A 9542-nucleotide genomic window follows, 5' to 3' on the forward strand; every position below is an offset into this window, starting at 1 on the left:
GACTTAGTGCTTAGCTCAGATAAGATAATTATAGTGGGCGATTTTAACATCCACACAGATGCTGAGAATGACAGCCTCAACACTGCATTTAATCTATTATTAGACTCTATTGGCTTTGCTCAAAAAGTAAATGAGTCCACCCACCACTTTAATCATATCTTAGATCTTGTTCTGACTTATGGTATGGAAATAGAAGACTTAACAGTATTCCCTGAAAACTCCCTTCTGTCTGATCATTTCTTAATAACATTTACATTTACTCTGATGGACTACCCAGCAGTGGGGAATAAGTTTCATTACACTAGAAGTCTTTCAGAAAGCGCTGTAACTAGGTTTAAGGATATGATTCCTTCTTTATGTTCTCTAATGCCATATACCAACACAGTGCAGAGTAGCTACCTAAACTCTGTAAGGGAGATAGAGTATCTCGTCAATAGTTTTACATCCTCATTGAAGACAACTTTGGATGCTGTAGCTCCTCTGAAAAAGAGAGCTTTAAATCAGAAGTGCCTGACTCCGTGGTATAACTCACAAACTCGTAGCTTGGACATCTTTCTACTCATCACTAATTGAAGAAAATAAGAACAACCCCAGGTTTCTTTTCAGCACTGTAGCCAGGCTGACAAAGAGTCAGAGCTCTATTGAGCTGAGTATTCCATTAACTTTAACTAGTAATGACTTCATGACTTTCTTTGCTAACAAAATTTTAACTATTAGAGAAAAAATTACTCATAACCATCCCAAAGACATATCGTTATCTTTGGCTGCTTTCAGTGATGCCGGTATTTGGTTAGACTCTTTCTCTCCGATTGTTCTGTCTGAGTTATTTTCATTAGTTACTTCATCCAAACCATCAACATGTTTATTAGACCCCATTCCTACCAGGCTGCTCAAGGAAGCCCTACCATTATTTAATGCTTCGATCTTAAATATGATCAATCTATCTTTGTTAGTTGGCTATGTACCACAGGCTTTTAAGGTGGCAGTAATTAAACCATTACTTAAAAAGCCATCACTTGACCCAGCTATCTTAGTTAATTATAGGCCAATCTCCAACCTTCCTTTTCTCTCAAAAATTCTTGAAAGGGTAGTTGTAAAACAGCTAACTGATCATCTGCAGAGGAATGGTCTATTTGAAGAGTTTCAGTCAGGTTTTAGAATTCATCATAGTACAGAAACAGCATTAGTGAAGGTTACAAATGATCTTCTTATGGCCTCGGACAGTGGACTCATCTCTGTGCTTGTTCTGTTAGACCTCAGTGCTGCTTTTGATACTGTTGACCATAAAATTTTATTACAGAGATTAGAGCATGCCATAGGTATTAAAGGCACTGCGCTGCGGTGGTTTGAATCATATTTGTCTAATAGATTACAATTTGTTCATGTAAATGGGGAATCTTCTTCACAGACTAAAGTTAATTATGGAGTTCCACAAGGTTCTGTGCTAGGACCAATTTTATTCACTTTATACATGCTTCCCTTAGGCAGTATTATTAGACGGTATTGCTTAAATTTTCATTGTTACGCATATGATACCCAGCTTTATCTATCCATGAAGCCAGAGGACACACACCAATTAGCTAAACTGCAGGATTGTCTTACAGACATAAAGACATGGATGACCTCTAATTTCCTGCTTTTAAACTCAGATAAAACTGAAGTTATTGTACTTGGCCCCACAAATCTTAGAAACATGGTGTCTAACCAGATCCTTACTCTGGATGGCATTACCCTGACCTCTAGTAATACTGTGAGAAATCTTGGAGTCATTTTTGATCAGGATATGTCATTCAAAGCGCATATTAAACAAATATGTAGGACTGCTTTTTTGCATTTACGCAATATCTCTAAAATCAGAAAGGTCTTGTCTCAGAGTGATGCTGAAAAACTAATTCATGCATTTATTTCCTCTAGGCTGGACTATTGTAATTCCTTATTATCAGGTTGTCCTAAAAGTTCCCTAAAAAGCCTTCAGTTAATTCAAAATGCTGCAGCTAGAGTACTGACGGGGACTAGAAGGAGAGAGCATATCTCACCCATATTGGCCTCTCTTCATTGGCTTCCTGTTAATTCTAGAATAGAATTTAAAATTCTTCTTCTTACTTATAAGGTTTTGAATAATCAGGTCCCATCTTATCTTAGGGACCTCGTAGTACCATATTACCCCATTAGAGCGCTTCGCTCTCAGACTGCGGGCTTACTTGTAGTTCCTAGGGTTTGTAAGAGTAGAATGGGAGGCAGAGCCTTCAGCTTTCAGGCTCCTCTCCTGTGGAACCAGCTCCCAATTCAGATCAGGGAGACAGACACCCTCTCTACTTTTAAGATTAGGCTTAAAACTTTCCTTTTTGCTAAAGTTTATAGTTAGGGCTGGATCAGGTGACCCTGAACCATCCCTTAGTTATACTGCTATAGACGTAGACTGCTGGGGGGTTCCCATGATGCACTGTTTCTTTCTCTTTTTGCTCTGTATGCACCACTCTGCATTTAATCATTAGTGTCAGTTGGGTTAGTCAGTTGAGCACAAATCAGCAGTTGAGAGGCCATGAACAATTAAGTTGAGGGGCGTTCACAAGTCAATTGAGGGGCGTTCACAAGTCAATTGAGCGGCGTTCACAAGTCAGTTGAGAGGCATTCACAAGTCAGTTGAGCGGCATTCACAAGTCAGTTGAGCGGTGTTCACAAGTCAGTTGAGCACAAATCAGCAGTTGAGAGGCCATGAACAATTAAGTTGAGGGGCGTTCACAAGTCAATTGAGTGGCGTTCACAAGTCAATTGAGCAGCGTTCACAAGTCAGTTGAGCACAAATCAGCAGTTGAGAGGCCATGAACAAGTCAGTTGCGCGGCCTTCACAAGTCAGTTGCGCGGCCTTCACAAGTCAGTTGCGCGGCCTTCGCAATTCATTTGAGAAGCCTTCACAATTCATATGAGTACAAATCAGCAGTTGAGAGGCCATGAACAATTAAGTTTAGTGGCGTTCACAAGTCAGTTGAGCGGCGTTCACAAGTCAGTTGAGCACAAATCAGCAGTTGAGAGGCCATGAATAATTAAGTTGAGGGGCGTTCACAAGTCAGTTGAGCGGCGTTCACAAGTCAGTTGAGCACAAATCAGCAGTTGAGAGGCCATGAACAATTAAGTTGAGGGGCGTTCACAAGTCAGTTGAGTGGCATTCACAAGTCAGTTGAGCGGCGTTCACAAGTCAGTTGAGCACAAATCAGCAGTTGAGAGGCCATGAACAATTAAGTTGAGGGGCGTTCACAAGTCAATTGAGCGGCGTTCACAAGTCAGTTGAGCACAAATCAGCAGTTGAGAGGCCATGAACAATTAAGTTGAGGGGCGTTCACAAGTCAGTTGAGTGGCATTCACAAGTCAGTTGAGCGGCGTTCACAAGTCAGTTGAGCACAAATCAGCAGTTGAGAGGCCATGAACAATTAAGTTGAGGGGCGTTCACAAGTCAGTTGAGCGGCGTTCACAAGTCAGTTGAGCACAAATCAGCAGTTGAGAGGCCATGAATAATTAAGTTGAGGGGCGTTCACAAGTCAGTTGAGCGGCGTTCACAAGTCAGTTGAGCACAAATCAGCAGTTGAGAGGCCATGAACAATTAAGTTGAGGGGCGTTCACAAGTCAGTTGAGTGGCATTCACAAGTCAGTTGAGCGGCGTTCACAAGTCAGTTGAGCACAAATCAGCAGTTGAGAGGCCATGAACAATTAAGTTGAGGGGCGTTCACAAGTCAATTGAGCGGCGTTCACAAGTCAGTTGAGCGGCGTTCACAAGTCAGTTGAGCACAAATCAGCAGTTGAGAGGCCATGAACAATTAAGTTGAGGGGCGTTCACAAGTCAATTGAGCGGCGTTCACAAGTCATTTGAGCACAAATCAGCAGTTGAGAGGCCATGAATAATTAAGTTGAGGGGCGTTCACAAGTCAGTTGAGCGGCGTTCACAAGTCAATTGAGCACACATCAGCAGTTGAGGCCATGAACAATTAAGTTGAGGGGCGTTCACAAGTCAGTTGAGCGGCGTTCACAAGTCAGTTGAGCGGCGTTCACAAGTCAGTTGAGCGGCATTGACAAGTCAGTTGAGCTGCGTTCACAATTCAGTTGAGCACAAATCAGCAGTTGAGAGGCCATGAACAATTAAGTTGAGGGGCGTTCACAAGTCAATTGAGCCGCGTTCACAAGTCATTTGAGCACAAATCAGCAGTTGAGAGGCCATGAACAATTAAGTTGAGGGGCTTTCACAAGTCAGTTGAGCGGCATTCACAAGTCAGTTGAGCGGCTTTCACAAGTCAGTTGAGCGGTGTTCACAAGTCAGTTGAGCACAAATCAGCAGTTGAGAGGCCATGAACAATTAAGTTGAGGGGCGTTCACAAGTCAATTGAGGGGCGTTCACAAGTCAATTGAGCGGCGTTCACGTCAGTTGAGCGGCGTTCACAAGTCAGTTGAGCGGCATTGACAAGTCAGTTGAGCGGCGTTCACAATTCAGTTGAGCACAAATCAGCAGTTGAGAGGCCATGAACAATTAAGTTGAGGGGCGTTCACAAGTCAGTTGAGCGGCATTCACAAGTCAGTTGAGCGGCTTTCACAAGTCAGTTGAGCGGTGTTCACAAGTCAGTTGAGCACAAATCAGCAGTTGAGAGGCCATGAACAATTAAGTTGAGGGGCGTTCACAAGTCAATTGAGGGGCGTTCACAAGTCAATTGAGCGGCGTTCACAAGTCAGTTGAGAGGCATTCACAAGTCAGTTGAGCGGCGTTCACAAGTCAGTTGAGCACAAATCAGCAGTTGAGAGGCCATGAACAATTAAGTTGAGGGGCGTTCACAAGTCAATTGAGCGGCGTTCACAAGTCAGTTGAGCACAAATCAGCAGTTGAGAGGCCATGAATAATTAAGTTGAGGGGCATTCACAAGTCAGTTGAGCGGCGTTCACAAGTCAGTTGAGCACAAATCAGCAGTTGAGAGGCCATGAACAATTAAGTTGAGGGGCGTTCACAAGTCAGTTGAGCGGCGTTCACAAGTCAGTTGAGCACAAATCAGCAGTTGAGAGGCCATGAACAATTAAGTTGAGGGGCGTCCACAAGTCAATTGAGCGGCGTTCACAAGTCAGTTGAGCACAAATCAGCAGTTGAGAGGCCATGAACAATTAAGTTGAGGGGCGTCCACAAGTCAATTGAGCGGCGTTCACAAGTCAGTTGAGCACAAATCAGCAGTTGAGAGGCCATGAACAATTAAGTTGAGGGGCGTTCACAAGTCAATTGAGCGGCATTCACAAGTCAGTTGAGCGGCGTTCACAAGTCAGTTGAGCACAAATCAGCAGTTGAGAGGCCATGAACAATTAAGTTGAGGGGTGTTCACAAGTCAATTGAGCGGCGTTCACAATTCAATTGAGCGGCGTTCACAAGTCAGTTGAGCGGCGTTCATAAGTCAGTTGAGCACAAATCAGCAGTTGAGAGGCCATGAACAATTAAGTTGAGGGGCGTTCACAAGTCAATTGAGCGGCGTTCACAAGTCAGTTGAGCACAAATCAGCAGTTGAGAGGCCATGAATAATTAAGTTGAGGGGCGTTCACAAGTCAGTTGAGCGGCGTTCACAAGTCAATTGAGCACACATCAGCAGTTGAGGCCATGAACAATTAAGTTGAGGGGCATTCACAAGTCAGTTGAGCGGCGTTCACAAGTCAGTTGAGCGGCATTGACAAGTCAGTTGAGCTGCGTTCACAATTCAGTTGAGCACAAATCAGCAGTTGAGAGGCCATGAACAATTAAGTTGAGGGGCGTTCACAAGTCAATTGAGGGGCGTTCACAAGTCATTTGAGCACAAATCAGCAGTTGAGAGGCCATGAACAATTAAGTTGAGGGGCGTTCACAAGTCAGTTGAGCGGCATTCACAAGTCAGTTGAGCGGCTTTCACAAGTCAGTTGAGCGGTGTTCACAAGTCAGTTGAGCACAAATCAGCAGTTGAGAGGCCATGAACAATTAAGTTGAGGGGCCTTCACAAGTCAGTTGCGCGGCCTTCATAAGTCAGTTGCGCGGCCTTCATAAGTCAGTTGCGCGGCCTTCATAAGTCAGTTGCGCGGCCTTCACAAGTCAGTTGCGCGGCCTTCACAAGTCAGTTGCGCGGCCTTCACAAGTCAGTTGCGCGGCCTTCACAAGTCAGTTGCGCGGCCTTCACAAGTCAGTTGTGCAGTGTTCACAATTCATTTGAGAAGCCTTCACAATTCGAGTACAAATCAGCAGTTGAGAGGTCATGAACAATTAAGTTGAGGGGCATTCACAAGTCAATTGAGTGGCGTTCACAAGTCAATTGAGCGGCGTTCACAAGTCAGTTGAGCACAAATCAGCAGTTGAGAGGCCATGAACAAGTCAGTTGCGCGGCCCTCACAAGTCAGTTGCGCGGCGTTCACAATTCATTTGAGAAGCCTTCACAATTCATATGAGTACAAATCAGCAGTTGAGAGGCCATGAACAATTAAGTTGAGGGGCGTTCACAAGTCAATTGAGCGGCGTTCACAAGTCAGTTGAGCACAAATCAGCAGTTGAGAGGCCATGAATAATTAAGTTGAGGGGCATTCACAAGTCAGTTGAGCGGCGTTCACAAGTCAGTTGAGCACAAATCAGCAGTTGAGAGGCCATGAACAATTAAGTTGAGGGGCGTTCACAAGTCAATTGAGCGGCGTTCACAAGTCAGTTGAGCGGCGTTCACAAGTCAGTTGAGCACAAATCAGCAGTTGAGAGGCCATGAACAATTAAGTTGAGGGGCGTTCACAAGTCAGTTGAGCACAAATCAGCAGTTGAGAGGCCATGAACAATTAAGTTGAGGGGCGTTCACAAGTCAATTGAGCGGCGTTCACAATTCAATTGAGCGGCGTTCACAAGTCAGTTGAGCGGCGTTCATAAGTCAGTTGAGCACAAATCAGCAGTTGAGAGGCCATGAACAATTAAGTTGAGGGGCGTTCACAAGTCAATTGAGCGGCGTTCACAAGTCAGTTGAGCACAAATCAGCAGTTGAGAGGCCATGAATAATTAAGTTGAGGGGCGTTCACAAGTCAGTTGAGCGGCGTTCACAAGTCAATTGAGCACACATCAGCAGTTGAGGCCATGAACAATTAAGTTGAGGGGCATTCACAAGTCAGTTGAGCGGCGTTCACAAGTCAGTTGAGCGGCATTGACAAGTCAGTTGAGCTGCGTTCACAATTCAGTTGAGCACAAATCAGCAGTTGAGAGGCCATGAACAATTAAGTTGAGGGGCGTTCACAAGTCAATTGAGCCGCGTTCACAAGTCATTTGAGCACAAATCAGCAGTTGAGAGGCCATGAACAATTAAGTTGAGGGGCGTTCACAAGTCAGTTGAGCGGCATTCACAAGTCAGTTGAGCGGCTTTCACAAGTCAGTTGAGCGGTGTTCACAAGTCAGTTGAGCACAAATCAGCAGTTGAGAGGCCATGAACAATTAAGTTGAGGGGCCTTCACAAGTCAGTTGCGCGGCCTTCATAAGTCAGTTGCGCGGCCTTCATAAGTCAGTTGCGCGGCCTTCATAAGTCAGTTGCGCGGCCTTCACAAGTCAGTTGCGCGGCCTTCACAAGTCAGTTGCGCGGCCTTCACAAGTCAGTTGCGCGGCCTTCACAAGTCAGTTGTGCAGTGTTCACAATTCATTTGAGAAGCCTTCACAATTCGAGTACAAATCAGCAGTTGAGAGGTCATGAACAATTAAGTTGAGGGGCATTCACAAGTCAATTGAGTGGCGTTCACAAGTCAATTGAGCGGCGTTCACAAGTCAGTTGAGCACAAATCAGCAGTTGAGAGGCCATGAACAAGTCAGTTGCGCTGCCTTCACAAGTCAGTTGCGCGGCCTTCACAAGTCAGTTGCGCGGCCCTCACAAGTCAGTTGCGCGGCGTTCACAATTCATTTGAGAAGCCTTCACAATTCATATGAGTACAAATCAGCAGTTGAGAGGCCATGAACAATTAAGTTGAGTGCCGATCACAAGTCAGTTGAGCGGCGTTCACAAGTCAGTTGAGCACAAATCAGCAGTTGAGAGGCCATGAACAATTAAGTTGAGGTGCATTCACAAGTCTGAGCGGCATTCACAAGTCAGTTGAGCGGCGTTCACAAGTCAGTTGAGCGGCTTTCACAAGTCAGTTGAGCGGCATTGACAAGTCAGTTGAGCGGCGTTCACAAGTCAGTTGAGCACAAATCAGCAGTTGAGAGTCCATGAACAATTAAGTTGAGGGGCGTTCACAAGTCAATTGAGCAGCGTTCACAAGTCAATTGAGCACAAATCAGCAGTTGAGAGGCCATGAACAAGTCAGTTGAGGGGCGTTCACAAGTCAGTTGAGCGGCATTCACAAGTCAATTGAGCGGCATTCACAAGTCAGTTGAGCGGCGTTCACAAGTCAGTTGAGCGGTGTTCACAAGTCAGTTGAGCGGTGTTCACAAGTCAGTTGAGCACAAATCAGCAGTTGAGAGGCCATGAACAATTAAGTTGAGGGGCGTTCACAAGTCAATTGAGTGGCGTTCACAAGTCAATTGAGCGGCGTTCACAAGTCAGTTGAGCACAAATCAGCAGTTGAGAGGCCATGAACAAGTCAGTTGCGCGGCCTTCACAAGTCAGTTGCGCGGCCTTCACAAGTCAGTTGCGCGGCCTTCACAAGTCAGTTGCGCGGCCTTCACAATTCATATGAGTACAAATCAGCAGTTGAGAGGCCATGAACAATTAAGTTGAGTGGCGTTCACAAGTCAGTTGAGCGGCGTTCACAAGTCAGTTGAGCACAAATCAGCAGTTGAGAGGCCATGAACAATTAAGTTGAGGGGCGTTCACAAGTCAGTTGAGCGGCGTTCACAAGTCAGTTGAGCACAGATCAGCAGTTGAGAGGCCATGAACAATTAAGTTGAGGGGCGTTCACAAGTCAATTGTGCGGCGTTCACATGTCAATTGAGCGGCGTTCACAAGTCAGTTGAGCACAAATCAGCAGTTGAGAGGCCATGAACAATTAAGTTGAGGGGCGTTCACAAGTCAGTTGAGCGGCGTTCACAAGTCAGTTGAGCACAAATCAGCAGTTGAGAGGCCATGAACAATTAAGTTGAGGGGCGTTCACAAGTCAGTTGAGTGGCATTCACAAGTCAGTTGAGCGGCATTCACAAGTCAGTTGAGCAGCGTTCACAAGTCAGTTGAGCGGCGTTCACAAGTCAGTTGAGCACAAATCAGCAGTTGAGAGGCCATGAACAATTAAGTTGAGGGGCGTTCACAAGTCAATTGAGCGGCGTTCACAAGTCAGTTGAGCGGCGTTCACAAGTCAGTTGAGCACAAATCAGCAGTTGAGAGGCCATGAACAATTAAGTTGAGGGGCGTCCACAAGTCAATTGAGCGGCGTTCACAAGTCAGTTGAGCACAAATCAGCAGTTGAGAGGCCATGAACAATTAAGTTGAGCGGCGTCCACAAGTCAATTGAGCGGCGTTCACAAGTCAGTTGAGCACAAATCAACAGTTGAGAGGCCATGAACAATTAAGTTGAGGGGCGTTCACAAGTCAATTGAGCGGCATTCACAAGTC

Source organism: Thalassophryne amazonica, chromosome 5 (assembly GCF_902500255.1).
Source record: "Thalassophryne amazonica chromosome 5, fThaAma1.1, whole genome shotgun sequence".
Lineage (NCBI taxonomy): Eukaryota > Metazoa > Chordata > Actinopteri > Batrachoidiformes > Batrachoididae > Thalassophryne > Thalassophryne amazonica.